We start from the raw sequence: 21,300 nt of genomic DNA on the forward strand, positions 1-21,300 counted from the left end.
CTCTTGGAAATTTGTAGTATATAATATAATATTATTAACTATAGTTATCATGCTACACATTGTGTAAGAGAAGACATTCATGAACACTGAGACTGGCTGAATTCCTCTATCACATGCTGTGTGGAACACTGTATTTCATTGTAACACTAAGCAAATTTGTCATCACTTCACCATGTGATAGATTCCAGATGAGTGGGATTAAGTTTGTCTGTTCAAAGGTATTCTCACATTCACATGACTGTGGCATCTAATAAATAATAAATAAATCTTTGTTAAACACCATCATCTAAAACTAGTCCCATTAAAATGAAAGAAATGTCTCTGCCCCATAAATTCAACATCTGCAATGCTTCCCAGCCTGCCCTCCTCAGAGCCCCACAGTGAGACTTTATTTTTACTATATCTCCATGCTTCACTTCACAGTAGGGTTTTAAAAGTCTCAGATATTTCTCATTTAAACGAGAGAATACCCAAAGAAATAAAGCAAAAATGAAAAGGGAGACATTACAACCCATAACACAGAAATCCAAAGGATCAATAGAGGCCACCATAAGCAACTATATACCAATAATTGGAAAACCTAGAAGAAATGGATAAATTTGTAGACACATACAATTTACCAAGATTGAACCAGAAAGAAATCAAAAACTTGAACAGACCAATAACCAGTAATAAGATCAAAGCTATAATAAAAACTCCCCTAGCAAAGAAAAACTCAGGACCTGATGGTTTCACTGCTGAATTCTACCAAACATTTAAAGAAAAATGATTACCCATCCTTCTCAAACTGTTCTAAAAAGTAGAGGAGGACAGAGTACTTCCAAACTCATTCTATGAGGCTGCTATTACCTTGATACCAAAAACTAGAAAAGACACACCAAAAAATAAATAAATAAAACACATGACAATATCCCTGTTGAACATCTATACAAAAATCCTCAACATAATACTGTCAAACCAAATTCTCCAGCACATTACAAAGATCATTCATTGTGACCAAGTGGGGTTGTTTCCCAGGACTACAAGGATGGTTCAACATACTCAAATCAATCAGTGTAATACATCATATCAACTGAATGAAGGACAAAAACCATATGATCATTTTAACTGATGCTGAAAAAAGCATTTGATAAAATTCAACATCCTTTCATAATAAAAGATAGCCCTAAAAATCTGGGTATAGGCTGGGCATGGTGGCTCATGCCTGTAATCCCAGCACTTTGGGAGGCCAAGGTAGGGGAATCACCTGAGGTTGGGAGTTCGAGACCAGCCTGACCAACATGGAAGAAACACCATCTCTCCAAAAAAAAAAAAAAAAATTAGCCTGGCATGGCGGTGGCGCATGCCTGTAATCCCAACTACTCGGGAGGCTGGAGCAGGAGAATCACTTGAGTCCAGGAGGCAGAGGTTGCGGTGAGCCGAGATTGCTCCATTGCACTTCAGCCTGGGCAGCAAGAGCAAAACGCCACCTCAAAATAAAAAATTGGGTATAGAAGGAACATACCTCAACCCAATAAAAGCCATATAGAACAGAACCACAGTTAATATCATACAGAACAGGAAAAACTATAAACCTTTCCTCTAAGATCTGGCAAAAGACAAGGATGTCCACTTTCACCACTGTTATTCAACATAGCCCTGGAAGTCCTAGCTGGAGCAATTGGACAAGAGAAAGATACAAAGAGCTTTCAAATTGGAAAGGAGACAATCAAATTACCCCTGTTTGCAGATGATATGATCTTATATTTGGAAAAACCTAAAGGCACCACTAAAAAACTATTAGAACTGATAACCACATCCAGGAAAGTTTCAGGATACAAAATCAACATACAAAAATTAGTAGCACTTCTATATGACAGCAGGGAACAATCTGAAAAAGAAATCAAGAAAGTAATAGAATTTACAGCAGCTAAAAATAAAATAGAATACTTAGCAGGTAACTTAACCAAATACGCGAAAGTTTTCTACAATTAAAAACTCTAAAACATTGACGCAAAAAATTGAAAAGAACACAGGTAAATAGAAAGCTGCTTCATGTTCATAAATTGGAAGAATCAATATTGTTAAAACATCAATACTCTTCAAAGCAATCTACAGATTCGATGCAATCCCTATCAAAATACCAGTGAAATAAGAAATACCACAGAAATAGAAAAAACATTCCTAAAATTTATATGGAGCCACAAAAGACCCAGAATGGCCAAAGCTGTCCTGAGCAAAATGGACAAAACTGGGGGAATTCCCATTATTTGACTTCAAATTATACCGTAGAGCTATAATAGCCAAAAAGTATAGTACTGGCATAAAAATTCACACATAGACCAATGGAACAGAAGAGATAACCCAGTAATCAATTCACACATTCACAGTGAATCATTTTTGACAAAAGTATCAAGAACACACATTAGGGACAGTTCAGTCTCTTCTATAAATGGTGCTGGGAAAACTGGATATGCATATTCAGAAGAATGAAACTAGATCCCTATCTCTCATCATATACAGTAATCATATCGAAATGAATTGAATCTTAACTCAAGTTCCTCAAACTATGAAACTAGTGAAAGAAAACACTGGGAAACTCTCCAGAACATTGGTCTGGGTGAAAATTCTTTTAGTAACACCCAACAAGTACAGGTAACAAAAGCAAAAGTGGATAAATGGCATTGCATCAAATTAAAGCTTCTGCATAGCAAAGGAAGCAATCAACAAAGTGAAGAGACAATCTCAGAATGGGAGAAAATATGTGCAAACTCTCCCCCTGGAAAGGGATTAATAGCCAGAATATAAAAGGAGCTCAAACAACTCAATAGGAAAAATATAATAATTCAATTAAAAATAGGCAAAAGATCTGAATGGACATTTCTCAAAAGAAGGCCTACAGATGGAAAACAGATATGTAAAAACATAAAAAAAAAGATCATCAGAGAAATGCAAATCAGTCCTACAGTGAAATATCTCACCCCAGTTAAAATGACTTTTATATAGAAGACAGGCAATAACAAATGAGGAAGTTGAGAAAAGGGAAATCTTGAACAGTTTTGGCGAGAATGTAAATTAATACAATCACTGTGAAGAACACTTTAGAGATTCGACAAAAACTAAAATTAGATCTACCATATGATCCAGAAATTCCACTACTAGGTATGTACTGAGAAGAAAGAAAATTTTGAATGGAAGAGACATCTACATTCTCATACTTATTGCAACACCACTCACAACAGCCAAGATTTGGCAGCAACATAAATGTCCATCAACAGATGAATGGATTAAAAAAACTGTGGTACAGACACACAACAGAGTACTAGTCAGCCATTAAAAGAATGAGATCCTGTTATTTGCAACAGCATGGATGGACCTGGAGGAAATTATGTTAAATAAAATAAGCCAGGCGCAGAAAGAAAAACTTCACAAATTCTCAGATACTTGTGGCAGCTAAAAATTAAAACAATTGAACTCATGGAGATAGAGAATAGAACGACGGTTACCAGGGAATAGGAAAGGCAGTCAGGGGTGGGGCAGGGGAGTATGAATAGTTACTGTGTACAAAAATATAGCCAGTTAAACTGAATAAGATCTAGTATTTGATAGCACAACAGGGTGACTACAGTCAACAATTATTTAATGTACATTTCAAAATATCTAAAAGAGTGTAAATGAATTGTTTTTAACACAAAGAAAGGAAAAATGCTTGAGGTGATAGATACCCATTTACCCTGATGGGCTTATCATGCATTGTACACCTGTATCAGAGTATCTCATCTACCCCATGATTACATACACCTACTAGGTACTGACAAAACCTAAAAAGTTAAAAAACAAATAAATAAATAGAACATATAAACAACAAATAAAAGAAACACACAAACAAAACTTCCTGTAACTGGAATCCTATCCCTTTCCTAAGTTTCACAGTCATCCTTGGGAGAATTGGCTAAACTCAATGTTTCTATTTTCTATATTCTGTCTTTACAAATTTGTTTTATTTTCATCCCTAACTGCTGCAAGAAGTTTACTCATTAATTCCATGTAAGTAAATGAAATGGACGTATTTTGGTGATTGGATGCTTTCCCTTTCAACAGTATTTGACACTGTTGATCATTCCCCTAATTCATTTTTAATAAAAAACAAGAACAAAAAAAATATTAGTTGTTTGTTTAGACCAGACATATAGTGTGCACACTTGAAATTGGAGAAATAGCTGCAAAGTAATTTTGAGGTCTCACTCAGGAAATGACTTGCTGCCACAGGTTTCTCAGCCCCTGATTGCCTTCGACAGCCCCAGGAATAAGTTTAGTTAACAGCCAATATTGAAATAATCCCAAATATGTTATAGATTTTTTTTTCTTCTTCTGGGTTACAATTGACTAGTTAAATGACAATTTTTTAATGGTACAGGTCAAAAAGAAACGAATTGATGTATATATTTTTAATATTTATTTTTATTTTAAAGAAAAATTCTCCCATGTTTTCAAACCATTCTCAAAATTTTATTTGAAGACCTGAGATATATTCAGGGATTCAACTTCTTCCTGGTTTAGTCTTGAGAGGGTGTATGTGTCCAGGATTTTATCCATTTCTACTAGATTTTCTAGTTTATTTGCATAGAGGTGTTTATATTATTCTCTGATGGCAGTTTGTATTTCTGTGGGATCAGTGGTGATATCCCCTTTATCATTTTTTATTGTGTCTATTTGATTCTTCTCTCTTTTTTTCTTTAAATTGAGGCAGTAATTAATAGCCTACCAATCAAAAAAAGCCCAGAACCAAGCGGATTCACAGCGGAATTATACCAGAGTTACAAAGAAGAGCTGGTACCATTCCTTCTGAAACTATTCTAAACAATAGAAAAAGAGGGACTCCTCCCTAACTCATTTATGAGGCCAGCATCATCCTGATTCCAAAACCTGGCAGAGACACAACAACAACAACAAAGTTTCAGGCCAATATCTCTGATGAACATCAATGCAAAAATCCTCAATAAAATACTGGCAAACCGAAGCCAGCAGCACATCAAAAACTTATCCATCACAATCAAGTTGGCTTTATCCCTGGGATGCAAAGCTGGTTCAACATATGCAAATCAATAAATGTAATCCAACACATAAACAGAACCAATGAGAAAAACCACATACTTTTCTCAATAGATGCAGAAAAGGCCCTCGATAAAAGTCAACACCCCTTCATGATAAAAACTCTCAGTAAACTAGGTATTGATGGAACATATCTCAAAATATTAAGAGCTATTTATGACAAACACACAGCTAATATCATGCTGAATGGACAAAAGCTGCAAGCATTTCGTTTGAAAACTGGCATGAGGCAAGGATGCCCTCTCTCATCACTCCTATTCAACATAGTATTGGAAGTTCTGGCCAGAGTAATCAGGCAAGAGAAAGAAATAAAGTGTATTCAAATAGGAAGAGAGGAAGTCAAATTGTCTCTGCAGATGACATGATTGTATATTTGGAAAACCCCATCGTCTCAGCCCCAAAACTCCTTAAGCTGATAAAAAATTTCAGCCAAGTCACAGGATACAGAATAAATGTGCAAAAATCACAGGCATTACTGTACACCAATAATAGACAGAGAGCCAAATCATGAGTGAACTCCCATTCACAATTGCTACAAAGAAAAGAAAAATACCTAGGAATACAACTTACAAGGGATGTGAAGGACCTCTTCAAGGAGAACTACAAACCACTGCTCAACGAAATAAGAGAGGACACAAACAAATGGAAAAAAAAAAAAAACCCATGCTCATGGATAGGAAGAGTCAACTTGGTGAAAATAGCCATACTGCCAAAGTAATTTATAGATTCACTGCTATTCCCATCCAGCTACCATTGACTTTCTTCGCGGAACTAGAAAAAACTACTTTAAATTTCATATGGAACCAAAAATGAGCCTGTACAGCCAAGACAATCCAAACCAAAAACAACAAAGCTGAGGCATCACATTACCTGACTTCAAACTATACTACAAGGCTATAGTAACCAAAACAGCATGGTACTGGTATCAAAACAGATATACAGACCAATGGAACAGAACAGAGGCCTCAGAAATAACACCACACATCTATAATTATATGATATTTGACAAGCCTGACAAAAACAAGCAATGCGGAAAGGATTATCTATTTAATAAGTGAAGCTAGGAAAACTGGCTAGCCATATGCAGAAAACAGAAACTAGACCCCTTCCTTACACCTTACACAAAAATTAACTCAAGGTGGATTAAATACTTGAACATAAAACCTAAAACCATAAAAACCCTAGAAGAAAACATACGCAATACCATTTAGGACATAGGCATGGGCAAACACTTCATGACTAAAACACCAAAAGCAATGGCAACAAAAGCCAAAATTGATAAATGGGATCTAGTTAAACTAAAGAGCTTCTGCTCAGCAAAAGAAACTATCATCCGAGTGAACAGGCAACTTACAGAATGGAAGAAAATTTTTGCAATCTATCCATCTGACAAAAGTCTGATATGCCAAGTCTACAAAGAACTTAAACTAATGTAAAAGAAAAAAACAAACAACCACATCAAAAAGCGGATGAAGAGACACTTCTCAAAAGAGGACATTTTATGTTGCCAACAAACATATGAAAAAAAGCTCATCATCACTGGTCATTAGAGAAATGGAAATCAAAACCACGATGAGATACCATCTCATGCCAGTTAGAATGGTGATCATTAAAAAGTCTGGAAACAACAGATGCTGGCAAGGATGCAGAGAAATAAGAATGCTTTTGCACTGATGGTGGGAGTGTAAATTAGTTCAACCATTGTGGAAGACAGTATGGCGATTCCTCAAGGATCTAGAACCAGAAATACCATTTGACTCAGCAATCCCATTACTGGGTATATACCCAAAGGATTGTAAATCATTCTACTCTAAAAACACATGCACACGTATGTTTATTGCAGCACTATTTACAATAACAAAGACTTGGAACAAACCCAAGTGCCTATCAATGATAGGCTGGATAAAGAAAATGTGGCATATATACACCATGGAATACTATGCAGCCATAAAAAAGAATGGTTTCATGTTCTTTCCAGGGACGTGGATAAAGCTGGAAACGATTATCCTCAGCAAACTAACACAGGAAAAAAACCAAACACTGCAAGTTCTCACTCATAAGTGGGAGTTTAACAGTGAGAACACATGGACATAGGGAGGGAACATCACACACCAAGGCCTCTTGGGGAGTGGGGGGCAAGGGGAGGGAGAGCATTAGGACAAATACCTAATGCATGTGGAGCTTAAAACCTAGATGACAGGTTTATAGGTGCAGCAAACCACCATCGCACATGTATACCTATGTAACAAACCTTCACATTCAGAACATGTATCCCAGAATTTAAAAGAAAAAAAAAAAAAGAAAAAGACTTTGGGTCTAACAATGCCAGATAATTATTAGTGTGCAATCTTTTTTCTGACCTTCGGCCTAGAGTATTTCTGCTTTTATAAATGAAGTAAGGCATGGTCGTTGTTCCAGAACCTCAAATTGTATGCATCAGTGTATACATCTCATTTTATTCATTTATTCAAGAAATATTTATTGGGAACCTGTCTATTCTGTTCACTCTGTTAATACTGAAGACAGAAGGTCTTTTCACAGTCCCTGAACTGATAATATTACTGGTCCTTTTTTACAGAGATGACCCTGAATGAATAATTTTTCCACCTGCTTTTTATGAGCCACTATTGAACTTGACCATCTCCAGCTGCACAAATCTCTAACAAACTATTAGGGAATAGTTAATGTATAATGTCTAATTACCCATTAATAATCTAATGGCCATGACCAGGTGAGTTGCATTAAAAACGTGTAATTTGGAATATATAATTATTATTCCTTAAAATAGGTGAAAGGAGACTTAATATGATTATTTAAATAATGGTAGAAAAACTAACAAATATAAGATATTTTATTTACAGAAACATGCATGCTACATATAAGCCACATACATGCCACAAAAGTAACATGTATGTAGCAAGCATATTACATGCATACTGTGCACATACTACATGTACACTATGTATATACTATATGTTTACTATATGCACGCTTGTTTCTACACACAAAGGACATGTATACTACATGTACACTACATGCATAGTATATTGGAAATGTATCCTACATGCATACTACATGCATACTACCTGTTTACTACATGCACACTACATGCATACTATATGAACATTGCATTCATTCTACATATATGCAACATATATAGAGCATGGATGCCACATGCATACTACATGCATGTAACATGCATACAACATGTATGCTACATGCATTTGTTTTTCACAACTCATAATAATATATGTATATTTTTATTTGCTTTGTACTGAAGGAAAATTGGGGCCTTTGACTTTGGAAGAAAATCAATTATGTAGCTAAAATAATGCTGCAAACACACATCATAGATATATGCAACAAAGAATTTGCCCGGAATTATTATTTTTTCTACTCTCAATGAAAATCCAATTTCCATTTTAATGAAGTTCTCTGCAAACACCATATATATGTGTATATATATATATATATATATATAAAATATCTATGCTAGTTCTACTCTTTAAGACAATAATCATTTTTATTTGTGGTATATCAATTCTATCTATATATTAAAGATTGGCCTTTGTATATCAAGATGACTTTATTTATCAGCCATCAACTGGGCAAGCACATTTAGTTGTTTTGTCAGTAAAAGTTAACATTTTTCCTTGAGCAATCTTAATCCATATATCCGTACCCTTTAGTAACAAATAGAATACTTTGGTGAGATATGAATGTTTGCAAGTCTATGACTAGAGAAAGCAATTGTACTGTTTGTGATTTAATCAGGACTTCATATGAGAAAAGAAAATAATTTAAGAAGATAATGAAGTAGTTTATAATAACTGCATTATTTAAAACTTTAACTGACAATGGAGCTAAAGCTATTTTATACAAATGAATAATACTTTTACACCATGCATAAAAGAAAATAGGTGAATAAACATAAAACATTAACTTTCCACTGTTGAAAAATAGTTGTTTGCTATTTGCCGGGGTTTTTTTAAATAATTTACTTCACAAAATACATAAAAGACTCATAGACCAGTATTATTACTCTTGCAGTTCCTGTTATTCTACAGGACATCAAAATCTTAGAAGAGGAGTTAATAACATATTAAATAACAAATAAAAGCTTTGATTTGATGTGATTTTTTATCTCTAAGTCATGATTATTATCAGTTACTTATTCATTCATTTAGCAGAAAATTGGAACTTATTAATTGCAGAAAATGTAAATATGAATGTAGACGTTGCAGGACTGAGACTGTAGATAGATTTGCTTACCTATGTATGTATGTAGCTACATAACTCTATATTTATATATACATAAATAGCTAAGTTAATAAATATCCTATCAAGGCAAGAAATGATGTCATACAAGGAATTACCATTAATAGAAGCAAATAAACAAACGAAAAGCAAGTAAGGCATGATAGTTTTGAAATGCGAAAAAGACATGAGATTTGGGAGGGCACAGGGGCAGAATAATATGGCTTAGCTCTGTGTGCCCACCCAGATCTCATCCCAAATTTTAATCCCCACATGTTGAGAAAGTGGCCTGGTGGGAGGTGATTGAATCATGGGAGTGGACTTCCCATTTACTGTTCTTTTGATAGAATTCTGTTGATCCGTTTAGTGTGATCCCCTTCACTCTCTCTCTCTCCTGCCACCTTGTGATGAAAGTGTCTGCTTCCCCCTCATCTTCTGCCAAAATCGTAAGCTTTCTGAGGCATCCCCAGCCATGTGAAACTGTGAGTCAATGAAACCTCTTTTCTTTATCAATTATGCAGTCTCAGGTAGTATCTTTATAGTAGTGTGAGAAGGGACTAATATAAATGCAAAATGACATAGCCACTTTGAAAGGCAGTTTGGCAGTTTCTTACAAAGATAAGCATAGTCTTCCCATATAGTTCAGTAATCACTCTTTTAGAAATTTACCCAAATTATTGGAAAATTTATCTTCACAAAAATTCTGCACGTGAATGTTTATAGAATTTTTATTCATAATTGCTAAAAACTGAAAGCAATTAAGATGCCCATCAATAGGTGAATGAATAAACAAACTATGGTACATACATACATAGAGAAGAACATTACATGCATATTACTAAGTGAAAGAAGTCAGTCAGAAAGGTCTACATACTGTGTGATTTCAATTTACGACATTCTCGAAAAGGCAAAACTATAGCAATGGTAAAGAGATCAACAGTTTCCAGGAGTGCACAGAGAGGAGAGAGAGGATTGAAAAGTTGTAGCAGAGAGGATTTTTAAGAGGGGTTAATATAGTCTGTACGAGATTGTAATTGTGGATACATGACACTATGCATTTTTCAAAACCCATACAACTTTACATTATGAAGATAGAAACCACACATGTGCAAATTAAAGAAAAATTAGGAGGTCTGGAGAGTATCAGGATGTGATGCAAAATGTGGCAAAATGTATAAAACAACCTCATTCATGAGAGTAGGAAGAAGATTTGCTTACCTAAGTAACATTAAAAATGAATGGAGAGGTCTCCATAGCATTGTATTCTAGTTAATGAAGTTTTATTTCACCTAGGTACAGCTTAACAATCCTGATACTGCTATATATAATCTGCAGTTGAACACTTAAATAAACAGCAGGTGGTGGAAGCCAGGTTTCCTGCTATTGGAATGGGAGTTTACAAATAAGCAAGGGTAAGAATGTAGAGTGATCTATGTGGTGATTTAGTAGATTTGAAGACCTCATTATAAAGTCATTTTTAGATTCATACAGTTACAAAGAGTAACATATAGAAATGTTTGTAATTATGTGTATATACACAGGCCAGTATACACATATATTTCCTTGTTCTGTCAACTTAGAGCAATGAGAATCAATGATAATCCAGTAAAACTAACACATCTAGCACCAAGACTTTGGCTTCCAATACCATTCTTTATAAAAAACAGCCAGGGGTTGGAAAAAGGCTGATCTCAGGACTCAGGCAGGAAAGATACAACATGAGCCTAGAGTATCTTTCTTTTTTTTTTTTTGAGACAAGTTTCTCGTCACTGAGGCTGGAGTGCAATGGCGTGATCTTGGCTCACTGCAACCTCCGCCTCCCAGGTTCAAGCGATTCTCCTATCTCAGCCTCCAGAGTAGCTGGGATTACAGGCACCTGTCACCACACCTGGCTAATTTTTGTATTTTTAGTAGAGAAGGGGTTTCACCATGTTGGGCTGGCTGGTCTCAAACTCCTGACCTCAGGCAATCCACCTGCCTTGGCCTTCCGAAGTGCTGGGATTAGAGGCGTGAGCCACCACACCCAGCCTAGAGTATCTTATAGTATCAGAAAGTAAGGCAGTATTCATAAACCAGATACACACACACACACACACACACACACACAGATCGAATAACGTATGTCAAAGCAACACAGGAGCAAAGTGAAAGAATTCCCAATGCACAAAACTGAAACAATTTCACAAAGTAAAGTGGTATTCGATTATGACCCAAAGTATAAAATAAATATGTTAGTTAATACAAACATAAATTGTTTAATAAATAAATGGAGAATAAAAGACAAATCTCCTTCGGAAGATAAAAACAAAATTTGTGGGTGCTCTTCTCTTAAGGCGAGGAAGCCTCTCTATCCTTAATTGTAGGCATAGTGATTTCTTTTCAAGGAGTACAGTGTGGAAAGAAGGAAGAAAAGAATAATGTTGCAGCAAAAAAAACCTGCAAACACTATCTTAGCCACATGATCAAGGTCAACACCAACACACCAACATAAATATTGTTGATAGTTTGTACCTTTGATAAGACTTGATGAAAATAGCACTTGACCTCTGTGGTAGTTCTCTTCAAAACCCATAGTTTTTCTGAGAAAAATATCAGAAAAATTCCCAATTGAGGCACATTCTACAAAATGCCTGAAAGGTACTTCTTAAAACTTTCAAGGTCATGAAAAACAAGGAAAGTCTAAAAAACTGTCATAGCCAAGAGGTGCCTAAGGAGATATAATTACTAAATGTAATACAGTAACCTGGATTGAAGCTTGGAACAGTAAAAGTAAAATGGTAAAGTAAAAAAAAAAAAAGAAAAAGAAATCTGAGAAAGCTATAGGTTTTAGTTAATAGTATTATGTCAATATAGGTTCTTTAATTGTATGAAACATACCATACTATCATAAGGTAGTCATAGTACATGAAACTAGTTGTTGCGTATATAGGGCCTCCCCACTATTTTCACAATTTTTCTGAAAATCTACAAGTGCCTTAAAATTTTTAAATTTCTTTAAAAATGGAAATAAATTAACTTAAAAATAAGATTACATTTCTTTTTATTCTATTTCTGAACCTCTTGAAAACAATTTTCTTCTGCTTATTTTTCTTTTACATTTGCTTTCAAGATATTCTTGTAAGTTTGGTTTTCTGTTAAATTACACCTTTAGTTAGACTAAGATGTCCTTTTGTTTTTAGTTATTAAACTGTCAGTACAAAGTTTCACTTTGATAAATTTAAGAGAAACAATCTAAGGATTCTCTTTCACCTAATAAATAACAAAAGAGCTATTGATATTTAAGAATTATACACGTATTAGTCAATTAAAGAGTACTAGAAGTAATTTAAACAATTGTGAATTGTCATTATAGAAGTCTGGTGGTTGACGTTGAGGCAGAAAGACATAATGAATCGATACAATAAGAATGATAGAGGCAGGAGACAACCAAATGCCTAGGCAGATAGGGAAGCGTTTCCGGAGAATCTCTGACCAGCTCCACAAGTGTTTAACACCAGATGTTTTGTGCAGATAAGAGAACCTGCACAGGGAGATTGCCTGGGCATGCTCTCAGCAGGCTGGAGGCCCACATGCACTGGGGGAATGCGGTGGAGCCACCAGAAATCTGCATCTTATGCAGGAAAGGATCCTGCTCTCTTCAACTCATTTGCTGGGACCGTGGTATTCAATTTGTGAGTTGGAAGCCTGTGTGCAGGCTGAGAGCTTTCCTTTCACTTAATAAATTCCGTCCTCCTCACCCTTAATGGGTCTGCGTGCCTAATTATTTCCTGGTTGTGATACAAGAACCCAGATTTAGCTGAACTAAGAGGAAAAACTCCTGCATCAATAAGAAAAGAAAAAATGCAGTTTAAAACTTTATACCGTGACAGTCGAGAACTGCATGCCCAAAGGGTGAAAGAAGGAACATTGACTCCCAAACAAACATTCTTACTTGGGAACCTGAAGGTCCAGATCATAGGAGAAGGATTTGACCTTACCTGAAGTTCAGATGAATTTAGAGAGGTGAGCAAAATATAGGGGCAGAGGAAGCAGGAGGAAAAGCCCTGTGAGTGCTCTCAGTCCACAGGGAAGCCATTTTGAACTTTGTCTCACAGGGTCCTTGGGGAGGGCTGCCAGTGGAATTGAGGAAAGAACAAAGAAAGAAGGAAACTTCCAGCTGAACTTTGTAACAATTTTGGTCAAATGTGAAGTTTCCTGGACAGAATCTGGGGGAAAGGGCGAACTGGGAGTGCAGATACAGCACAGAAGCCATGGCAGGCGGGAAGGCACAAAACTTGAAAGCCCTGCTTGCTGTCTCAGCACAGAGGCTGGTAGCCTGCGGCAAGTTCTAAGCTGTGCTCACTGGCTGCCTAGAAATCAACTTGGTGCTTTGGGGGGAGGACAGTGGGAGTGAGACTGTCGTTTTGGGGTGCGTGGGAGCTAGGTGAGGACTGTCACTGCTGGCTTTCCCCCACTTTCCTGGCTACCTCTATGACACAGCAGAGGCAGCCATAATTCTCTTGGGAACATAACTCCATTGGCATGAAAACCACACCCCAATCCCCTACAGCAGCTTCAGCAAGCTCCACTCAAGGAGAGTGTGAGCTCAGACATATCTAACCCTGTCTCTACCTGATGGTCTTTCTCGATTTGCCCTGGTAGCCAAAGACAAAGGACATAATCTCTTGGTAATTCTATGGTCCTGCCCACTGCCTGAGAAACTTATTCAGGTGACCCTAGGGCAAGACTGTACCCTTTCTATATGACCACATCCGATGCTCTCTTGAAAGCGTCGCCTTCTGGCTGGAGGCCAACAAACACAAAGCCAGCAAACTAAACACAATGACAACCAAGGACCCTCAGAGTCCACTTCTCTCCCTTGTTACCTGCACTGACGCAGGTGCGGGTATCCACAGCTGAGAGGCCTGAAGATAGTTCACATCACAGTACCCTTTGCAGACACTCCCTAGTATCAACCCAGAGGTGGTTGCCTTTGCTGAGTGGATAGATCCAGAAGAGAAATAACAATCACTGCACTTTGGCTCTCAGGAAGTCTTATTCCTAGGAGAAGAGGGAGAGCACCACATCAAGGAGGCACATCGTGGGACAAAAGAATCTGCATAGCAACCTAGGGCCACAGATCTTCCCTCTGACATAGTCTACCCAAATGAGAAGGAACCAGAATAACAATTCTAGCAATATGACAAAATAAGGTTATTTAACACCCCCAAAAGATCATACTAGTTCACCAGCAATGGATCCAAAGCAAACAGAAATCACTGAGTCACCAGAAAAGAATTTAGAAGGTGAATTATTAAGCTACTTAAGGAGGCATCAGAGAAAGGCGAATGCCAACTTAAATAAATTTTAAAAATGTTACAAGATATGCATGAAAAAGTCTCCAGATAAATAAATAACATAAATGAAAAACAATCACATCTTCTGGAAATGAAGGACAAACTCTGAGATATGCAAAATACATTGGAAAATCTCAGCAATAGAACAAGTAGAAGAAAGAGCTCCAGATCTTGAAGACAAGGCTTTTGAATTAACCTAATCCAACAAAGACAAAGACAAAATAATTTAGAAAAATGAACAAAACCTCCAGGAAGTTTGGGATTATGTTAAAAGACCAAACCTAAGAATAATTGGCGTTCCTGAGAAAGAAGAGAAATATGACAGTCTGGAAAACATATTTGAGGAAATAATCAAGGAAAACTTTCCCTGGCTTGCTAGAGACCTAGATATTTAAATACAAGAAGTTCAAAGAACACCTGAGAAATGCTTCACAAAAAGATCATTGCCTAGGCACATAGTCATTAGGTTATCTAAAGTCAAGGCAAAGGAAAGAATCTTAAGAGCTGTGAGGCAAAACATCAGGTAACCTATAAAAGAAAACCTACTAGATTAATAGCTGATCCCTTAGCATAAACTCTCCAAGTTAGAAGGGATTGGGGTCCTATCTTTAGCCTCCTTAAAAAGACAATTATCAGCCTATAATTTTCTATCCAGCAAAACTAAGCTTTGTAAATAAAGACATAGTCTTTTTCAGACAACCAAATGCTGAGATAATTCATCACTACAAAGTCAGAACTGAGGAATTGCTAAAATGAGCTTCAAATCTTGAAACAAATCCCCAAAATACATCAAAATAGCAGCTCCTTAAAGTATAAATGTCACAGGACCTATAATACAATAACACAATGAGAAAAAAAGGGTATCAGGCAACAAATAGCGCAATGAATAGAATAGTACCTCACATCTCAATAATAATGTTGTGGCCTAAATGCTCCACTGAAAAGATACAGAATAGCAGAATAGATAAATATCCACCAACCAAGTATCTGCTGTCTTCAAAGACTCACCTAATGCATAAGGACTCACATAAAACTTAAGGTAAAGGGGTGGAGAAAAGATTCCATGCAAATGCACACCAAAAGTGAGCAGGAATAGCTATTCTTATTTCAAACAAAATAAATTTAAAAGCAGCAACAGTTTAAAAAAGACGAAGAGGGACATTACAAAATGATAAAAAGACTAGTCCAACAGGAAAATATCACAATCCTAAATATATGTGCACCTAACACTGGCACTCCCAAATTTATAAAACAATTACTACTAGACCTAAGAAATGAGATAGACAGCAACACAATAATACTCCACTGCAAGGAAACAATGGACTTAAGCTACACCCTAGAACAAATGAACTTAACGATATTTACAGAACATTCCAACCAACAATGGCAGAGCATACATTCTGTTCATCAGCACATGGAACATTCTCCAAAATAGAGCATATCATAGGCCACAAAACAAGTCTCAATAAATTTAAGAAAATCAAAATTATATTAAGTACTCTCTCAGACCACTGTGGAACAAAATTGGAAATCAACTCCAAAAGGAACTCTCAAATCCATGCAAATACATGAAAATTAAATAACCTACTCCAGAATGATCAATATTGGTCAATAATGAAATAAAAAATGGAAATTAAAAATTATTTGAACTGAACAATAATAGTGACACAACCTATCAAAACCTCTGAGATACAGCAAAAGCAATGCTGAGAGGAAAGTTCATAGCATTAAATGCCTACATCAAAATGTCTGAAAGAGCACAAATAAGCAATCTAAGGTCATGGCTCAAGGTACTAGAGAAACAAGAACAAACCAAGCCCAAACCCAGCAGAAGAAAAGACCAAGATCAGAGCAGAACTAAATGAAATTGAAACGAAAAAATAAAAAAGATAGATAAAACAAAAGCTTTTTCTTTGAAGAGATAAATAAAGCTGATAGACCATTAGTGATATTAACCAAGAAAAGAAGAGAGAAAATTCAAATAACATCAATTAGAAATGAAATGGGAGATATTACAACTGATACACAGCAATACAAAAGATCATTCAAGGCTACTATGAACACCTTTATGTGAACAAACCAGAAAACCTAGAGAAGATGAATACATTCCTGGAAATATACAACCCTCCTATATTAAACCAGGAAGAAATAGAATCTCTGAACAGACCAGTAACAAGGAACAAGATTGTAATAGTAATTTAAAAATTGCCAATAAAAAAAGTCCAGGACCAGACAGATTCACAGTTGAATTCTATCGTAACAGACTTTCTAAGAATTGGTACTAATCCTATTGATACTATTCCAGAAGACAGAGAAAGATGGAATCCTCCCTAAGTCATTCTATGAAGCCAGTATCACCCTAATATCAAAACCAGGAAAGGACATAAAAAAAGAAAACTACAGACCAATATCCCTAATGAACATAGATGCAAAAATCCTCAACAAAGTACTAGTTAATCAAATCCAACAGCATATCAAAAAGATAATCCACTATGAATAAGTTGGTTTTATACTAGGGATGCAGGGATAGTTTAACATGCATAAGTCAATAAATGTGATACACCACATAAATGGAATTAAAAACAACAATTATGATCATTTCAACAGATTCAGAAAAAGCAGTTGACCAAACCCAGCATCCCTTTATGATTAAAACCCTCAGCAATATCAGAATAGAAAGGACATATGTCAAAATACTAAAAACAATATATGACAAACCCACAGCCAACATTAGATTGAATGGGGAAAGTTGAAAGCATTCCTGAGAACTGGAACAAGACAAGGATGCTCACTTTCACCACTTCTATTCAACATAGTACTGGAAGTTCTAGCCAGAGCAATCAGTCAAGAGAAAAAAATAAAAGGCACCCAAATCCTGTTTTTAATTGCTCTTGTATTCCTTTGTGGCTTTTCATTATAGTTGTATTGCTATTCAAGAAGCTAATTAACCTATATTATTAGGTGCTTTCTCCAGATAAAATACCCTCTGCTGTATATTTAATTATCTTTCCAAATTCCAAAGACACAAGGCTTATAAGATGATAAAGACAAATTGCTATCTGTGGAGTGGAAAGCATATATTTGACATAGAGCAAATGCATATATTTCATTAAGGCATTATTATCTTAATTATTAAAAAGAAAAAGAAAAGCAGCCAAATCAACAGATCATGTTTAGCATTGGTTATCTTTCTTACCAAAAAAAAAAGTAGCCAAATCAACAGATCACATTTAGCATTGGTTATCTTTCTTACAAAAATATTCTAGAGAGAAAACAGCTAGTTCACATATACCTTAAATTATTATGTCCTATAAACTCATCAGGAACTCTGAGTATATTCAGCATAAATATTTGATTTTATGCAAAATGGTAAAACTTATTAATTTTATCTTTCATTAAAGGATGATTATTCATGATACTGTATAATCATCAAAATTGTTTAAGACCCCAGTCACTTAAAAACATAGAAACCCAGTGTATATATGTATTTATATGCAATAGGTCATTTTGATATAATTCTGGGTCAATAGGCAATAATGTAGTAGCCTACCACAGCTCTCTATTAAAGATAATGTTTTGATGCATACAATTGCTCATATAAATTTAAGACAGCCCTTTTTTTTCCTAGAAAAGGAATCAATATATTGTTTCATGAAATGAAAATTATGACTTAATTGTAATACCAATGAAATTGGAATTATTTGAAATTTATGCTTGAAATACACTTTATCAAGGAAAGTTACATGATCGGAGGTTTTAATTTTTCTTAAAAGGACAACCCTGACTACAGTCTGCATAATTGTTTGTTAGGTCACAGGTAAAACAATGAGAAGAGGAAGGAAACTCTTCTAGTAGTCATGAGAGGTTGGATTAATTAATGGTAGAGATGCACAACAAATAACAAATGCAAGATGTGCAAAATATTGAGAAGGTAAAGTGAATTCAGTATTGTCTCAGTTATAGGAGGTGAAAGAAGAGGCAAGCATGATGACTACTTCCCTGGCTGATTTGCACACTAAGGTGGAAGACATAGTTTCCTGTTTGTTGAAGAGGCTACTGAGAAAAGAATGTTTCATGAGGACACAAGTTCGGCTGGTAGACTGAATCTGATGAGGGTCTATCAGACCTGTCTCCCGGACCTGGCAAACAAAATCATCACATGGGATGCTTTTCAAAAACACCTCTAAAAGTTCCAATTTAATTTTTTTCTTTAACAGATCACAGGTGGCAATAATTTTTAAAAGCCCACAGGTTATTTTGAGAATTACTGCCTAAAAACACCCAAATGTAGATAATTACATGTTGCATGAATGGAAACTTTCATGCATATTCCTTAGGTATTAAAATCTGCAAACAACACTATTAAAATATTAAAATATGAAAAAAGATAAGCATGAGAGAATTATTTTAATGAAAGCTTTTTTAAAAATAAGGAACAATAAATTTTAACCTGAAATTTTAATTAATGTGTTCATTTTATGTCCATAACAGATTTCTGTGTTAGTTTTACAAATATCTTCCTCCATTGTTAATGTTGAATACCATGAAACATTTTGTATAAGCATCTACCTGACCAAAGAGATGGCTTTATTTTCTGGCATTAATATTTTCTCTTTTAACTCTGAAGTCTTATTTTTATTTTGCTCCTTTTCATTAATATTTATATTATTAAATAATGTTTCTTAGGCCTTATCCTGTCTATATTGTTATTAATAAATTCATAAATAAATGATTGTTTTTATAATTGAGTTTTATATAAGGTATTATTTTGAGGAATACCTAATTCTGCTTAGACTGACCTGTGTCAGATATTTTATAATAAGGAAGACCATAGAGTTTGCTACCAATCATAGTTAAAAAATAGTTTCTACATATAATGAAATGAATCTAATACTTTTTATGCTCTAGATACAATAGTGTGTCTTGCCAATGGAGTTAAAGTATTTAACTCTGTTTTATTCATAAGTTCCTCAATTATTTGATTAAATGAATAAATAAGTTAATATTAGATCAAGTGAAAATCATACCAAGTCCATTAAGTAATAATCACAAATTTGTGATCATCAAAGAATGAATATATTTTATCTTTTTATTGTGTGTATATATATGATTATATATATGTACCAGAGACATCTATAATTCTTGAAAACATTATATGTGTAAAGTATATAATATATATAATTTGCATATATTTCTTTAGAAAGGTATAAATACATATGCATGTTTACATACATATCTATCAATATTTAGAAGAAAACAGATTGTTGAGAATGCTGTTTATTGCACATAATATATATAAGTCTCTTTTATAAACTAGTAAGTAACTGTGAAGGCAGAGATTAGGGGTTGTGTTATCGCCACTTTTTCCTTCCAATTGACCAGTGCCAAGCATAAAAGAAGTGCTAAGTAAGTATTATCTTTAGTATACTAGGGTATGCAATTAACTTACCAGTAGAGTTTTATACCAATATAATATTGTACCAACAACACCAGCTTCAAATGCAATTATTCATACTATTCCCATTTTAAAATGATCCAAATTTTGACATAAAAATCTGTGCATCTGCATGGAAAAGTGAATTTTTTACTTCAGTATGCACATATAATGATTTATCTGCTTTTATGAACCGCAGAATAATAGGCTATTGATCCTATGAACACTTCACATGTGAATACATCTGGATCAAAATATAACTCAACTGACATAATTTCTGAAAAGTCTATGTCATTTCTTTTCATGATTCGCATAATACACATGATGCAAATTCCTGGGCATTGCAAATTCTTCATTGTAGAATAAGAGATTAAATCAAATAAAAATGCAATGTTAGCTTTAAAACATATTTTGAAAGTAAACGTTCCACTGTCATTTATGAAGCATGAAATAAAATAATCTCAGGAGCATTATCATAAATGTAACCTCACAGGAGTTAAAGCTATTAATTATTTTTCTAATATTTATGAAACGAAATAAATAGAAGCCAGGATTTCAGAAGGCTGAAAGTTGTTGTGTAATAAGAATGTTTGATTTTTCATTAGTATCTAATAAATTATATTAAAAATGAAATAAGAAGCCCATTGGTCAATTCTCACCTCAAATGGAAACAAAGTTTCTATCAATATGAAAATATATTTATGATGCTTCATTCACATAATTTAACTAAACATACTCTACAATATGAAGGGTATGGAGCTTTCTTAACATTAAATATAGTGATTTGTTTACTCCAGTCATTAATATAGCTTAGTGCCTATATCTAACTACTAGATGTTCTTCTAATTCAGCATTTCCTAACAATGACCAGTAGAGATTAATGAATATTTAAAACAGTACCTAACATCAGTCTTAGGAGTCCTGTGAAAGGTCATTCTTGAATGTTTAAAGTCTTGTTTATGTATTTGATCATTATTTATAAGACTTTACAGTAAACCATAATGTGTTTTTGTGGTTCTCAACAAATTGACATTTAATCTCATTTGTTGTATATTGAAAACCTAGACCGGGCATGGTGGCTCACGCCTGTAATCCCAGCACTTTGGGAGGCCGAGACGGGCAGATCACGAGGTCAGGAGATCGAGACCATCCTGGCTAACACGGTGAAACCCCGTCTCTACT

The sequence above is a fragment of the Pan paniscus genome, chromosome 1, assembly GCF_029289425.2.
Source record: "Pan paniscus chromosome 1, NHGRI_mPanPan1-v2.0_pri, whole genome shotgun sequence".
Taxonomy (NCBI): Eukaryota; Metazoa; Chordata; class Mammalia; order Primates; family Hominidae; genus Pan; species Pan paniscus.